This window comes from Syngnathus leptorhynchus, chromosome 6, assembly GCF_054491065.1.
Source record: "Syngnathus leptorhynchus isolate UIUO chromosome 6, UIUO_Slep, whole genome shotgun sequence".
NCBI lineage: Eukaryota > Metazoa > Chordata > Actinopteri > Syngnathiformes > Syngnathidae > Syngnathus > Syngnathus leptorhynchus.
The window spans coordinates 1,966,896-1,983,707 of NC_141200.1; the positions used below are offsets into that span (position 1 = coordinate 1,966,896).

The 16,812-nt window shown below is 44.3% G+C and overlaps 1 protein-coding gene across 4 annotated transcripts in view; it reads left to right on the top strand.

Annotated features, from left to right (window-relative positions):
* Positions 1-16,812, top strand: part of plxnb2b (plexin b2b) — a 99,461-nt gene that overhangs the window by 13,434 nt on the left and 69,215 nt on the right. For 2 of the 4 annotated variants that reach the window (XM_085913574.1, XM_085913573.1), the window contains exon 2: positions 13,379-13,506. The exons of the other annotated variants lie outside the window; for them this stretch is intronic. The gene's annotated coding sequence lies outside the window, so the exon portion shown is untranslated. The remainder of the gene's footprint in view (positions 1-13,378; positions 13,507-16,812) is intronic. 4 annotated transcript variants of the gene reach the window in all.

Sequence of the window (16,812 nt, forward strand, 5' to 3'; positions counted from 1 at the left end):
GAACTGTGTCTGAACCCTCCGTCCGTCTCACCGCAGGTTCCAGTCCCATCTGTCGGGGTCAAGGACTAATGCAAAGATGCACGGATTTAGCCGTATTGGCGCTTTCTATCCCGCTTTAGCTACAATCCTGTTTACCATCCCCGGTGGAGCTATTGCGGCGGCAAAACAAAGACAATTAGTGTCTGGCAATCATGTATTTTAAAACAGCTTCATGTTTTTTGTCACCAAATAAATAAATGATAGAGCCCGGTCGTTGGAAACCCGATTAAATACCGATAGTAAAGTTTAACGGGCACGGCTTTGTTGTGGGAAACTTGAAGCGGCTCTTAAAGGCTTTTGATGGCGTCTTTCCCCCTTGTGATGAAAGTGTAAAAGGCCTTCTAATGCTCTGGAATTTATTATGGTCACAACGACGGAATAATGCGACAAACACGACTTCCTCTCGGTCCATTTTTAGCTTCCCCCCGACGAGGCCACATTGAGTTTCTCCATCCAAACTGCACCGAGCCGCCTCGTCAGGAATGCCTTCCGTGTTCTGGACCGGCCGGGTTGGGCTGACAAGGGCAAAGTGTGCTGCCGTGTGACTAACTCGGAAAGACAAGTCGCTCCTGAAGGTTACGAGTCTCATCCCTCGTTATCCCCTCAGTCTGCCTTTGGGATTTTGTCCCTCGGAAAAATGAAAAAAAAACAGTCGACTTTTGTTTCCCTTGCTGCTCTCCTGGCTGATAAGCATGCTATCTAAAAAAGCGACCCTGGCAGCACTCCTCGTCTATTCATTCCCTTCCCTTCCTCTTTCCTGGTATGTTTGGCTCTTGAGTGCGTAATCAGTTAAAGGCGCGTGTGTGTGTGCGCGCGTGCACGTTTTAATTTTATTTTCCTTTTCTTTACACTCAATGATTTGCGAAAGAAAGCCCCCCCCGCCGGCTGCTATCTGCTGACTGTCACTTCCATTAAGCGCCCCGTCCTCAACCGCTGTACAGTAAATCCACCTTGACCCAAGTTTTCCGCAGGCCACACGTCCACCTTTTGTTGTGATGCGCAGGCACAGGCGCTCAAGTCCAAAGATATGTGGGTGGTAATCGCTAGTTTACTTTGACGCTTTGTGGAGAAATAAAAGTTTGGTTTTTTTGGAGGACGTGCAGGATTTCCCATCGCGTGCTAAATAAAAAATAAAAAAACTCAATAAAATAAAAATAAAATGAAATAAAATAAAATAAAATGACATGAAATAAATTAAAATAAAATAAAATGAAATGAAATAAATAAAATACAGTTTGCCCTGTATTAGTACAAACATCACTCGTTGAAAAGAAGGTGATTCCCATTTTAGCGTTATGCTAAAGAATGCAACAGGCATTTTATTACAACCTCAACATAAAAAAAAAAAATCACAAGCAAGTTTGAGAGCCGTTAAAATTTGACTTATGATAAACCGCAAGCCACTAAGTGAGTCATTAATGTGCTATAAGCGAGCATTTTACCCCGATGAAATCACACACACCCCCCCCCAGTCGACCAAGTCTTAACATTTTGTGAAGAGAACAAACAAAGCTCAATTTGGGAATTGTTTGCTGGTTTTCTGTTTGTTTACATATCGTCGCAGCCCAGCCAGCAACCCCCAAAACCCCAAAAGCCTCAAAGGATTTGGGTTTGTGGATGTGTGATTAATTTTTGTATTATTTATTTGTATTATTGTTAAAGGCCAAAGCTGTGCCTCAAGCCGTCGAGGCCCGTTTAGCGGAATAATCGGCGCTTTAATTAACAAAATGGCTTCAGAATATCAATTATGGTTTATCCCCTATCTGCAGTCATGTCACATCAACAAACCATTCTGACTAATTGCGAGTGTCTATTGTCTATTGCCGTAGATAATGACATATTTTTTGGTTGTAAATCATATTTCCTCCATGAATAATCCACCCCTTGCCCCCTCATTTGTAATTATATATTTTTTTCATAGTCATCATTCTCAATCAATCAGGGTATGCCATCTGAGCGTCGGGAGCCTCTCAATTAAAATTAAAGAGGTCGACGAGTAAAAAAAAGATTTGTGCTGATGCATTTCTTTCCATACTGTATCATCGATTTAAACTTTCCAACTAAAATACTTGAACTGCCTTTTTTATGAGTTTTTCTGTTTGGTTGAAAGCAAGACGTCTTGTGTTTACTCTGAACACATTTGCCGCCTTCCTGCCTCGCTGCACACGCCCACTCGGTCCATTTACTGAGTTGAATAAGACGTTGGATCAACTGAATAGTCACGTGAGTTGTTGGTAGAATTCACGCCCATGACTAGAAAGTCTGCGTAGGTTGAAACAAGACTCACCTAAATCCAATAGAAAGCAAAACAAGACTTCCAAAATCCAATTAAAAGTTGCTCAGGCTACTGTAAATCCGGTATAGCTTGTGACTAGCGCAAATCCTTTCAAAGTCAGACAGGTTGAAATATCGTCATCCTATCCTGAGTCCAGTAAAAGTCAGGCTGTAAAAAAAAAAAAGAATCTCTTAAAAGTTGCACGGGTTAAGATAAGACTACTGGGAAGCCCATCGAAGTAGCACGCATTAAAATATGTCTACAGTGAATTAAAAAAAAATGTCAAAAAAGTACTTTAAATCTCTTTAAAATTGAAATGTTAGAATTAGAATATGTTAATTCCCATTGAAATTGCGCCACTGAATACCAATAAAAGTCGCATAGGATTAAAAAAAAATGAGAAGCGTAAATTCAACAAAAGTTGTACATGGTAAAAAAAATAAATCTTATAAATCCCATCAAACTTGCAGGGATGAAAATAATAACAGTAAAATCCATACAAGTTGTGTAAAGTCAAAATATGCTATTTCGTAACTGTAAACAAAGTCTGGTAAAAGAAGAACCCCCAAAAGGTTACGAACGAGACAACTGGATGTAAAAGTTGCTGAGACTTGGTTCAAAAGTAAGCAGCCCAATGTTTTATTAGATAACGTCAAGAATGTTCTCAAGCCAGTCCAGACATGCTTCTCCTTCTGGAATGACAAACATCTCCAGCGTTCTTGCTGGAACTGGAGCGTGATTTTGCCTCTTGGAGCAATTTCCTTCTCGTAGCCTTTTGAATGCTTTGCCGCGTTTGCGTTAAGCGCCAAAAAGACGTCTTGGCCCGGGCGGGCCCATTCAGAAGAGCCGGCCGGCCCCGGGCTGTCGGGCCTCGGTGTGAAACAGCAACTCGTCTTCCAGGCCGCACCTTGACTTCATTTTATGTGGCGTGAAAGAGTGCGTGTGATGTCATCACCAACGCACTCGCCCCTCGGCGAGGGTGAGAGGAGACTCCATTCTATGCAAAAAAAAAATCTGAAGAAACCCGAGAAGTGTTGCACCTCAGGTCCGAGTTTAGGATGTATCGCGTTTTGCCTATTGTCTTGCACTCGCACGTTTTGATAGGTGATTTTTTTTATCTCTACTTAAAACCGATGCCAACCTGTTAGCACCGTTCACAGGCATTGAGTGTTTTCAATGACTTGTTAAATATTTGTTTTTAAAATTTTGTTTCGTGTCAAATGGATTTTGCACTCCTTAAAATCCACAAAGGCCTCTTATGTTACTCCTGCTCCTCTTGTTAGTAAGTGCGCATGACTCACAAGCTCTGTTTTGAGACTTGTATCCAGGCACTAAAGCCGCCGCCGCCGCCGACCACATCATCACAAGAGATATTTTTAAAAACATTTATTTTCGTATACGCTTTGGTATTCCAAAAGCAAACCATTATCACATTTGAAATGTGTTTTCGTTTAGGAAAACTCCAGTTAAGGGGAAGCTTTCCAAAGGTTCTTTTTATAGCATTTTCACCATTGTTGTTGTGTGTTGTCCAAAAAGTGACTGAATGAGTTATGAAAAGCTCAAATGACCAACCCAGAAAAGCAAAAACATTGATTAAAAAAAAACATATATGTCTACAAACTAACCAAGTCCTTTTCGCTAAATTTCACATTAGCTTAGACGTTAGCATGACTTCTTTGTTAAACTTCACATTAGCTTAGCATGACTTCTTTGTCTCGTGTTGTTTCGTCTCGCTGGTTGCGTGTCATATTTGCATAGGTCGTCCTTCGATGAAAATATGCGTGGCCGTAGCTTCCCCACGTGGCTCAGGAAGCAAAGAATGGCTCATTTAGGTCGCTAGCGCCGTGAAAGTGTCTCTTCTTAACTACGACTGTGCCATCTTGACGCTTGAGGCAAAACACAAAGCGACCCATTATTTAGTTCATCGAGATGCCTTTTCCGCCTATTAACCATGCTGTCATATGATTCCTTTGTAAGAATGGACACAAATGTTGTGTGTGTATGCTAACGTGTATGCTAAGGCTTTGGCATATAAATGTATACATCATTGATTTTTGACTGGTTCTAAAATCAAAATGTTTTTTGTTTTTTTTATGTGAGGCTTTCAAGCTACCCTTGACAAGATGAAGGCTTGACATGAACTTTTTAGCTCAACCGCTTGTAGCCATTCAACATTTTTACTAGCCATAAAAAAAAATCGGAGAATTGATTGGTGCCGTATCATTTGATCAAATGCAAGCCAGATCATGAGAACTTGCTGATCCAAACTGTAGCGCGACAAAACCGAACTGTAATTTTCTGTGGAAACGCCGCAAGAGTGAATGTAGGCTAGACAACTTCCTTATTTCTATTTTTTTTTTTGCCCTTGTAAACCAGAACAAGCAGGATTTACTGCTCCCTACTCGCTGGAAATGGTTTTAGTGATCAGCCATGCGTTTTTTTTTTCCCCCCCACCTGATGAGGGAATTTTTCTAATCCAGCAATAGTCTGAGTCAGGTCATACGCCAAAGTCCCTTCAGACCTGTTTGGCTAAACGGAGCAAGGCATTAGCCCACATTTGCAGTCGTGAGTGCTTTTTCATCCGGACTCGGGAAGAGCTCATCCAGATGGGTGATTAGTCATCGCCGTACGTTTGCGTCCGCCGATAGACGATGACAGAGCTGCCGGTGTATACGACTGACCTCGGGATGGCGGCGATTACACAAGGTTGACACCGATAGTCGTAATGAAGATCGAAGACTACCCTCGGCTAGCTGAGGTTTGTTTATTCTCGGTGGGGAAAACGGGACAGAGGATGAAAAGTTTCTGTACATGCTAATACAATTTCATAGCCATGACTCAACAAAAGCAAGAACATGTGCTCCCCTGAAGATTAAACGCTGGCTCTTAGCGCTAATGCTCATCATCACCTGCCTCGGAGAAAGCAAAACAACAGAGAGGCGTGTTGCCTTGACTGGTGTTAGTGAGGATAATAAGGCACCGAGGGGAAAGGGTGTTTTCATTTTTTTCCCTTCCCTTTTCTTGTTTTCTCTGGCCTCTGGCAGACAAAACAAAAAGTTTCCCGCAATGAAGTTGGGATTTGTCTTGGCTCACCTGGTCTAGTTAGCGCAATGGCAGCTCATCAATTGGCACCGATTGCTCAGCGGACGTGTTAAAAGCCCATTTAGTGCCCGTGTGTGTTTTAGTTTGTGTGTTTTCGCACGTGTGTGTACGAGAGACACTCGCGTCCAAATACATCTGCCTGCCTTTAATTAGTTTTGCCTCGGCGTGGGGACCGACCAAGTCTCGCTGGTCTTTAATAACAGAAGACAAAAGGGCATTTATCAAGGTACGAATACACAATTGCGGATTCATTTAGCCAAAGTCACTTTGAAGCTTAATTCCGAGACTTTGGCAAAACATATTGAGAATCGGAAATGCGCATAGTCATCATTTATAGTAGGGGGGGCGCTTCCAAAGTCAAACCAAACTTCAAACATTGATCATGTCAGACAATTACGAGATTTGGAGTTAACTCCACAAGTATGTTAGTCTTTTTTTTTTTTTTTTGCAAACACCGGAAAAAAGGAAAAGTGTGACGTTAGCGATGATTAGAACAGGAAGTGGCTCGTTACTCGGGGCAATATTTTTGATAGTCCCCCCCACAAAGTACTGAATTAGGTGAAGCCATAGAAGTTTGTGTGACGTGAACATCGAGCGCTGCCGTGGAAAGATTCTGGCAGCCGTCCCTTGAGAGTTCCCCCCCTACGTGCTCGGCTGCTTTGCCCCATTTAGTCGATGTCTTTGGACACACCCACGCACACGCACACGCCCAGCTCCTCAGCTCTGTTGGCAGGGTCGTAACAACAGGAGGGAAGGATCAGGTGGCCGAAGCTAACAGACGGAAGGAGAAGGGCTGAAGGGGAGGGGGGAGGGCTTGACAAATGAGACTTGTCAGGTAACATCCACAGATGTGAAGGGACGGAGGGGAAGAAGAACGGCAGGAGAGAAAAAAAAAAAAAGTTAAGGGAGGGTGTCTGTCAGCTCATATTGGGCCATCAGTAGAAGAGAGAAGGAAAAAAAATCAGTCAGTGGAGGGGAATGCATTTTCAAGGAGGGGGGGGGGGCGTTTTCGGAGTGTCTTGAGGACCACTTATTATTCGGATTGAGGAGACACTCGCCTCAATCTGGCTGCTCGGGATGCTTTTTCCTTCAATGGCTATGATCAAAAGGTGCAAGCAGAGCATGGCAGCGTGCCAAAAAAAGAGGGTCTGGAAATTTGGGTCACGCCTACGACGGCTTTTTTTTTTTTTTCCAGACACTGAGCGGACGAGGCGAGATTGGAGCTGAATGAAATCTGCAAAGCAGCGGAAGCTGTTTGACTTCACTTTTTTTTTAACTCGTTCACTCCCAGCGACGACTATAGACGTCAAACCTTGATCTGGAGTAGCAATCGCCTCGATGCAGTTTTCAGAAAAAAGTGTGACAAAATTTGAGTTTAATGAGGCACAGCAGAAAAAGTTTGTATCACTTGCGTAACTCGACTGATGTGCGCGTTGTTTTTTTCGATCGTACCTAAAGCGAGGACAATTTCCCCTGATGGGATCATATTTCCACTGTGACTCTTAATTGCTAGCATCTTCGAAATGGAAGGGCTTCTCCGAGCAGCCGACGTTGCCCCCGGAGATTTTTCTCGCCAGCCGGGGTGCATGCAAATTGACTCGTTCAAATAAAGCAGTGTGACTCGTCATCAATAAAAAAAAAGTCTCAACACTTGTTTAACTTTCTGGGTGGGATTGGCCACGTGAAAACTTTCCTCTTGTCACTGACGAAGAAGCCGACCTGACCGGATTAAATGCAGCCGGCGCTGTCGGGTGGCTCGCAGCCATCGTCTGGTTTGTGTTTCCTCATTGTCGTCGGCATTTGCGCTGGCCCCTCCTCCCCTCCCCCTTTTTTGTTTTCCCTCTCGCTTCTGGCCAACGATTGATAAGACCCAATCCCTGACAATGCTTGGCACAAGATTGGCGGTGGCAGTGGTGCCGACGCCGGCGCATTGTGCACAGGCCCGTGTCTGTTCGGGCCGGCGGACGAGGGAGATGCGCTGCGGCTCACCACGCTTGTTTATCTTAGCTCTTCCAATTCCAGATGGTTCTCAGCAGAAAGAATGCACTCCCCCCCTCCTCCTTCCTCACCTCCACCTTTCCGTTTGAAACTCCGTCCGGGCTGCAGGATTGCTTTCAGGTCCGGAACCTGCCAAGAAAGCGGCCTAAGACTCGAGTGGGATTCTCAGATCTCCGTGAAGAGAGAAAGCGAGAACATATGTCGGCGTGATTTGTTCTCGCTCAATGAACATTTTGTAAAATGTGAACGGCGATGCCCGAAACAGCGGCGTAGATGAGGAGACTTTTTTTGTTTTTTAAGGTCAATGAATCATTTTTTTTCTCATCTCGGGCCACAATTGAGTCAGCGCTCCCCGACTGATGGACGCTCCAGCGGCAGGAGATAATCGCAGCGTGTCAGCCTCCACCGATCTAAAGCCTTATCGGCGTCTGCCCGCGGCCAGCGTGCCATAAATAACCTCAGGGAGGCACATTTTGCTTTGTTTTCCCACAGTCCTGAGGGAAGCTTTTTGTCTGTGTGCCGAGCCTTCGCCCGCATACCAATGCCGGCGTTAGTCGCAATATTCCGATAAATGTCTCGAGATGTTACTCGGAGCTGTTGTGGCGCTTCGTATAACCGAACTAGCCTCACAGCGACACTCTTAGTTGTGCTTCACGGTTTACTCAACCTTGGGGTCTTTTGATTTTAGACTCGGGGAGGGTCTCGGGGTCTTTTTATTTGTCCCAACATCAGCCCATTAGAACCCTTCCAAGACCCAAAATCCATCTGATGGTGCTTTGATTTTCTCCACTGCTCACTTCCTGGTTCTCCACCAATCAGCAGCCAATTTGGTACACCGCTTTCAGGGACTTTGAAATGGCCGGATATCATTTGTTTTGAAAAAGAATCCACATCAACGAACCTGAAAAAAAACACGTTGACCATCACACAGAGCTAAGATTCAAACCCTGAACCTCAGAACTACGAGGCAGGCGTTGGAACCGCTCCAAGCCTCCAAAGGTTTTGCCACAGTATACGTGGAAGCAATTCATAGCGAATGACGGCAAATTCACCGGGATTGGGCGTAACATTAAATGATTAGCATGACCGTTGCGTCTCCAATGTGCCACACCGTGTTACTCATCAGAATGAAAAGAACCTTAAGGAATTGATGAGCATTGCTAGACGTGTAGAAACTGGTTCTCAGTTCACATACAGTCCAAGCTGAATCTATCAAATAATTTTATTTTTAAATTAAAAAGCACTTTACACTTTTTTTTACCCAAGTCAGGAACATTTTATGTACTCTTTGCATTGCATCTCTTTTTTTGGGGGGGGCATCAATTCCGTCTTTCTCGCCATATGTCTTTCTGAGGTTATTTTCTTTGCGAGTGTCCTCTGCGCTAATTGTGGCCTAATGGCGAGCCCTCGTAGCAGAGTGATAAAAGCAGTCGGCGGTTGGGCGTGCTTGCCTTCCCTGCGCCGGCTGATTACTTTCCCTCGTTAATGCTCCCCGCTCAGATACAAATGGACGGTGGTTCTTGCATCAGGAGAGCCGCTCGCCCTGTCAAAATAGCCCTCTCCAACGGACAAGAGGAATAAGGAGCTGCGGCTAAAGTACCGGCGAATATATTCCGGAAAGGCAATTTCACAAGGGGGGGGTAAAAAGCATGGCACAATTATAAAACGCAGCTTTCTGTTTCCATAATGGTCGTTTCGCCGCAGGCTATATATGGAGCTATGAGTGACAGTATGGACTGTTGTCGGGCTCATGCTGCTCTCCGGATTCCTACGGTGAGCCAAAGCGCTTTTCAGAAACATTGTCGGCTTGCTGCGGTTGTTTTATTTCTTTGCTTTTGTTTTTCTAACCAGGAGTTGCAGCAAATGTATTCCTATGGTAATTTATGAAACATTAGGATTTTCACATTATGACATCATCATCAGTTCAAAGCTAGCTTCACGGATCGTCATCAGCAGGTTGAGTGGAGGAATCCGAGAAAGTAGAGGGCTAGGAAACCTTGAAAATAAGATATTGAAATCAAAAAGTTTGCCATTCAGCGTTTTGTTTGAGAAAAGCAAGGGGAAAAAAAAGACTCCGACATTGAATGGTTGCATCTATGAATTTGAAAGTTTAGAGAAGGTCCAATTTAGTTGACCTCTCTAAAAGTTGCATTTCTGAAATCTCATTCAAAAGCCGAATAGCCCCCTATTTATTCGATCAATCTATTTTTTCTTTATATTTAACAAAAAGCAAACATGCCTCGAACGAGTGATCCCTTCACTCTCCCGTCTTCTCAGCACGCAGGCCAATTATCTTGAATATATTTCCCACCTGCATTCGAACAACACAAATGAAATATGCTCCTCATTCTTATCCCCACGTTTTTCTCTCGTGTTTTGTAGCATGGCAACACATCTTCGTCTTTGTCTTTTCAGTTTGTGCGCTTTAAGCACCAGAAGCAGGAAGCTAATTGCGCTCAAAGATGCTAATTATGCTAGGTATGGTTGTTCAAATTTAAAATGGCTTCATTTATACTCGTAATGGCCCGGGTTGATATTCACAGTATGTTCTCAGTTATTAAGTCAGGTCAAGGACCAGACCCGCTAATGCTAGAACCAGACCCAATTGTAACGGTACACTTTGAATGGGCAAAATGTGTTTGACAAAGTTAGAAGCTGGAAAAGAGGGGGGGGGGGGGGGTTTGAATATCTAGAGTTCAATATTTGCCAAGAGCAAATCATGCATAAAACATCAGTTTAGAAACGAGAAGTGCATATTTCAATGTTTGCCGAGCGGCAAACCGCTAATGTTCTGCATTCTTTAGTTTACATGATGATTGTGAGGCCCGACTAGACCGCCGGCTGTCTTAAAAATATCTACAATAGAATCATAACATAAGCGGCTGTGGCTTTCCTCTTCAGACCACCGATGCTTAAGTATCGGGACACTGCTACTCGACTCAAATGCAATAAAAATAAGAAAAAAAGTTCATGCGCTCGTGCTAGTAGCAATCTCGCCTGACATTTTCTTTCTCATCCTTGACATTATTTGCATCACAGGAACGAGTAGATAGAAGAACCGCGCCCTTCCTCCCTCCCTCCATCCCTCCTCCTCCTTCTTTCATTATGATGATATTCTGCAAAGATATGGCAGCGCCCTTGAATTTACTCTTCCAGACAGCTTCATAAAAGTATTTGGACCCGGTGGGTTAGGGTTGGGGTTAGGGCTTGCACTCCCCCCCCCGGGGGGGATACACGTGCTGTTATGGCGGATCCAGTGAATGCATTTTCTCGAGCAGACAGCTTCATAAAGCATTTGCTCCCAATGGGGCCCTCATCAACGGCTCAGTGCAGCCAAGCACCTCTGGACTTTGTTCTCTCCAGTGACAATAGCGTATGTGGGAGGGGGTGGGGGAGTGTTGGGGAAAACTGTGCAGACTTGAAGAAACATCCAAGTAATAGGCGAGGGAGGGGGGGGGCGGGGTTGAGGGGAGTCATTCAGGAAATAATGAGGTGAAGTGCAGCAGTCAAGGAGAAGCTGTCAATCACGGCGGATGCTGCTTGTGATTCTAAGTGCCTGTAAACTAAACAAGCAGGAAGCCAAGACTCCATTTGCAAGAGACACCCTTCACTTTCTTCCTCTGCATTAAGAAGTACGCCGAGCCTAATCCAACGTCTGTCCTACACGTCGCTTCATTTGGCGTTCAGACCTTCACGTCTCATCCCACCTTCCTTCTCAGTTCTTCCTCGGGTTGCCGTCGCAGCAGCTGAACGATTTCCTCTCACTGGGAGGCCCCCGACGATTCGCCGTGGCAGTGTCAAACGAGGCTCCTATTTAAGCTCATTAAATGTTTCCAAGAGAATAAGAAATCAATGGTGCATACCCGGCGCTCGAGAACTTTTCTCTTTATTCATTTTTTTCCCCCCCCTCATATCTTTTTCTGGCTCATGTAATGTAAAGATGGGAGAGGGCGGGTTCAAGTCCACCTGCAAAATTTGATTGCTTCAGATGAACAGAGGAAGGCTAATTGCGATGTCCCGTTTTAACGTCAAAACGCAAATTTCCTTTTTGTCGAGAAAACACGGCATTCACCACAAGAATAAAGCAGTTCGTTATTTTTACCCGGGAGACGGAAATAATGCGAAAAGGACGCAGAGAAACCAATCTATTCAAGTTACGCGTGATTAGCGAGCGGCAACGTAAGATGGCCGCCAAGCTGCTTTGCATCTGGCTTCATTGAGCATCTTAATTATCTTAATTTTGTCTTTATAGTTGAGTTTTATTCCATTGATTGATTTTATTGCAATTGGGGGGGGGTGCTGAGCACACCTTCTATGGAGCTCTTGTAATTGCTCCGTCGGGGCTTCGTCTCTGGCTCCGAGCCCGTCGCCGTCTCTTTCTAGCCGTGGCTCTTTGGCCTCCCCCCCGTCTTTCTTGACCTCGTCTCATTATGGATGATCCCGATCACCTTCTAACAGTTCCAGACTTGCTTTGTGTCGCTTCCATGACAGTCACCTGCAAAAAGGACTCTCCTGGCTCTCGGGAGGAGAAGAACACGTGTCCACGTGAAGTTTTTTTTTTTCCCCCTGGAGGCCTTGGCAATTTCTCCCCGTTTTCTCGGCCGTTCATACTTTGAAGCGTAATGGATGTGGAAAGTTGGGGCCGGTCAGCAAGCAGAGTACTTTCATCCGACGCTGTTGGCTCGAGGAGTCTGTGATGAATGGCTGGAAGCCGTACGGCTCCTCTGATCAATACGCAGCTTGCTCCGAGACGTGCGTACGACCCCCCCCCCTTCTAATCTCGTACAATCTTCCACTTTATTTGTGAACTTTCCTTTCCAATTCATGGCCTCAATGGGCCCATTGATCTTTCATCCTCGGCTTGTTCCGAATAAAAGGCCAGCCAGTGTCTGTCCGGCCGGCCGTGACGGCGGCAATTGCCACGGCGATGACAACGCGTACACAAACATTACGTTTAGCCCGATCGAAGAGGTATAATCCAAATATGAGGCATTTACCTTGCTGTGCGGAGGTATATTAGCATGACCACCGCTGAGGACGCTCATGTATGTGTTGGCTATCAGAGGTCAACACGGTTAGCGCTGTTTTTTAATCATCTGTGCATCCAACAACACTGCTGCTCTCTGGCACAGTACTGATTGTGTTGTGGGGAAAAGAACATGGTGGATATTAGCTGCTGACTTGTGGGTGGTCCATACTATATTTCATTTATTTATTATTATTATTATTTTTATATTTATTTGATTTTGAATGAAATATAGACTCTTTCAAGGAGTCAAGCACAAAATCATTTTAGCACTTATCACACACTGTCTCGGGCCGGACGGGCCTCATCGTAGTAATGTGCGTGTCGACGAAAGACCGAAATAGATAGTCCAAATAACACGCTTGTCAAAATCGCTTTGTTTATGCGGCCGCCCTCGTTGTTATGACGTCGCGCTTTTTTTTTTTTTTTTTTTTGCTTCTCAGCTCACCAACATTTGACCTCCCGTTTGTGTCATAAGAAGAAGCATGTCATAAATCTTACCCATTCTCGATGGACTTTGGGACGTGGAGATTCAAGTGAAACATTTCCCTCCGCCGCTCCTCGCGTAGCCCCCTTCAGGCGCTCGCTAGCAGTCGACTCACCTCTGCTCCCCCGCTTTTTGATCTTCTCCTCTGATGGCCTCTCGTCTCCGTCACACACACACAAAAAAAAGCACATTCTCAGCCCGGTAATTGCATGTCTGCTGGTCGCACCTGTTGGGGAAGTGGGGGGTGTGGGGGGGGAGTACCGCGACCTCTGCACTCAATCGCGCCGAAGCCCTCCTCGCCATCAGCGTTTGGTGTAAGCCCGTCGGGAGTACCAGTGTGAACATGTTCTCTCAAAGTTGATTGGGTTTATCTGTAACCTTGAATTTCACCTCCTCTCGTGTGTGTGTCGTGGAGCGTGCCTCCTCACCCTCTCCTCCCTCTCCCTTGCAGAAACCCTTAATGAAGCCGGGGGTCAGTGGCAGCGTCCAGCTAATTGGAGCGAGTTTGCCCGAAGCTCCGGCTGCAGGTGATTGAAGTGTCAAGCGAGGGTTGGGCCCCGACGTCGGCCTCTCCCCCGCGTGAGTAGCACCCACGGTGCCTTTATTTTCACTTCCACAACTCGCGACTTGCTCTTGTTTATTCTGCCCCTACTGTCCTTGGCTTTGCGCCCATGTTTTGTTTTTCCGACCTCAAATTCTCCAAATTCTTTCTCATCCCATTGCGTGTGGAGTCATTTCCTCCCGTAAAGAAAGTTAAATTCATCTATAAAAATAATAATTAAAAATAGAATAAATAAAAATAAAGAATACATTCATATATTATTCATAATATATATTAATATCATTATAATTAAAATAAATAAATAAATAAAAATCACTTCCTAAAGTTAGCAAAAGAACGTATAGAAGAATTAGCATATAGCCGTACAGTGAGGTGAAATAACGATGACCTCGTCTCAATGTACTCATACATTTATTTACTCGCTGGGAACGTGCCGTGACTTTTTTCCGGTTGTATTCACAATAGCTAATGACGGAACGTATGGCGAGCAAAGAGCATCGTACGTCACGTGAAGTCGGTAAATAATAATTTTCACACCAATTAAGAGCAATTTGTTCATTTCCCGAGGCCAATCTGTTTATCTGTTGTCACCTGACTGTAAGCGTGGCACGACCGTGTTCTTTCCTGAAAATGACGGCGGCAATTAGTGACAATTAAGCGAATGTTATCTTTGTGCTCACCCACCCGCTCATCAAATGTGAAATTACACAAACAACGTTTTATGTAGCTACACGCGTGCAGAAATGTCTTGAAACGAGCCGCTCGGATTTTTCCCAAGGTTTCCGTGATCCACTTCATATGCGTGCAAAGCATAAACAAGGCTGCTAGGACACAGGTGGAGGTCCACGTTTCCCGCTTTGCCCCCTGTTTCACTTAATTTGACTTGGCCCACTGGTTCTTTGCTAGCTCACAGTGGGATTTCGGCAATTAGCGTAGCTCGCCATCCATCAATCTTACACACACACACACACACACACACACACAATGAAAACACACCTTGGTCGCCAGTTCTTCACTTCTCCCAACAGCCCCAGTGGTGTTGGAGCTATATGGCGCTTTCGTGGTGCCTCTAATTAGTCGCTCTCCACCTCAAGCCAGATGTGGCTCCTATTGTTTGGCTGTCAGGAGACAGTCGAGGTAGCAGGTTTTTGATAAACTCTGTGCAACAGTCCCCACGAATGCTTGGACAACACTGTCATGAAATTAAAGAATTTCACTGAATAAAATATTAAGTTTAAATGGTCATATTAAATGGGTAAAGATTAAATGGTTGAGCTATTCAGTAAGATAGTTTGGGGGGAAAAAAGTGGAATTTTTGTTAGAATTTTAGAAATTAAATTTCATGTTTTTGAAAGTGGTCACATTGTTAAGATAATGTTAAAAAATATTTTTTTGATTCAAATTAATTCATTCAAGTCGTTATATATTTTTGCGAAAGTCAGATATTTTCAATATTAAAGTTTTTAAAATTTTACAAGAATAATAATGTTTTCAAAATTAAAAAAAATATTTTTGAGATAAAATACAGTATACTTACCAGGTTAAAATAAACTTTTGAGTTTTCATACGTATACTTCCTGAACTCGTTGATAGAACACATTTGAAAAGTAAACAATCAGTGCTTTGTTTGTATGTGAAGGGTCAATCGCCCAATTAGAGGCCGAGCATCATAACTTGATCAAAATAGCGTCCAAAGTTTGTTTACTCGCCGCCCAGCACTCCTTCATTAAGGCGCGCGAGTCATTAAAGTCCGCGCCGTTGCTCGTTATAGGAAGATCCTCGGCAATTAACCGCGGCCAAAATGCTTTTCTACCAACGGCTGTTAAAGTGCTCTCCTGTCCATATTTCACTCAAACCAGAGTACGCCCGGCCTAGCTGAGTGGAGTATAAAGGTTAGCAAATTAAAAAGCCACCTGTAATTGCCGAGGTTATATTGCTCATCTGCATGATTAAATGGCCAGCTTGTTTGATTAATAACGCAAGGACAGAAATGGGAAATATCCAACTTGGAGCTTAGGGGGGGGGGGAGGCCTGACAGTCACTCAAATATTCTCCATGCTTTTTTGCTGCCCTGGCAGCAGAAAGAAAGAAAGAAAGAAAGAAAGAGAGGGAGGGAGGGAGGGAGGGAGGGAGGGAGGAAGGAAGGAAGGAAGGAAGGAAGGAAGGAAGGAAGGAAGGAAGGAAGGAAGGAAGGAAGGAAGGAAGGAAGGAAGGAAGGAAGGAAGGATGGATGGATGGATGGATGGATGGATGGATGGATGGATATTTTATTGATCCCCAGGGGGAAATTCTATGTGTTAGCATTAAGCTAGCAGGCGGAGAGGTTTCACACCGCGTTAGCAGTAGCATTAAGCTAGCAGGCGGAGAGGGTTAGCCATGTGGTTGTTTAAAAATGTCAAAGTAATAAAAATGTTTGGTGTGTATTATGAGCATTATGAGATATTTTGTTTGATTAATTTTTTTAAATGACAGTACACCTGAAATCCATTTTCTGACGCCGCTCATAGTCGCTCACTGTGTTACATTGTGACTCGGCCAAAGTGATTAGTTGACTCAAGTTATTAAAATGGCCCCAAACGCAAATACACAGGACATTCGCACTCTTTATTTTTAGAGTTGATTATCATCCCGATTCCTTTGTTGTGGTTTCCCGTCCCAGAAGATGCTGTAAATGTCACGGCAACGACACGGTGTTTGCCAGGACGAGGAATTGTCAATCACGGCTCCCGCGAGGCTTTGCCTGAGCACAACCTCGACGCAACCAGGCGCTCGGAGGAGAACGAACACGACGCCGCTTGTGTTTATTGTCGTCAAATTATTTTTTATTCCCCCCTGTGTGGAGCTGACCTGCTTATTGACTTTTATCTCGCTTTCAACACCCAGTTGTGCTGTCACTTAGAAAGTTTGGACTCGTAATGCGTCTTTCAGTTTCTTTTGTGAAAGAATTGCAAATAAAGAATCCATCCATGCTTTGGTGACTATAGGATGCAATTTAAAAATCAGGCATCAATTTTTTTTAAAATATTTTGGATTATTTCATAACAGAGCAAACAAGTGCCCTTAAAATGATATTCTATTGTCACTTCAGTCAAAAAAAATAAAATAAATCAAACCCATACAGAGTAAATTCAAAGCGCCGTGCAATTTTCTGTCCCCCTGCTGACGATGTCATTCTTTTGTTTTGTAATAAATGAACAATGCGTCGTCAGCTGCTGAAAATTCCTCATCAAAGCGAGCCTTGTGATAAACAAGCTGCGGATGACATGCTTGAAAATCACCCATCAGATGATAAAAGCCAGCCACACATCAAAATGTCATGAGAC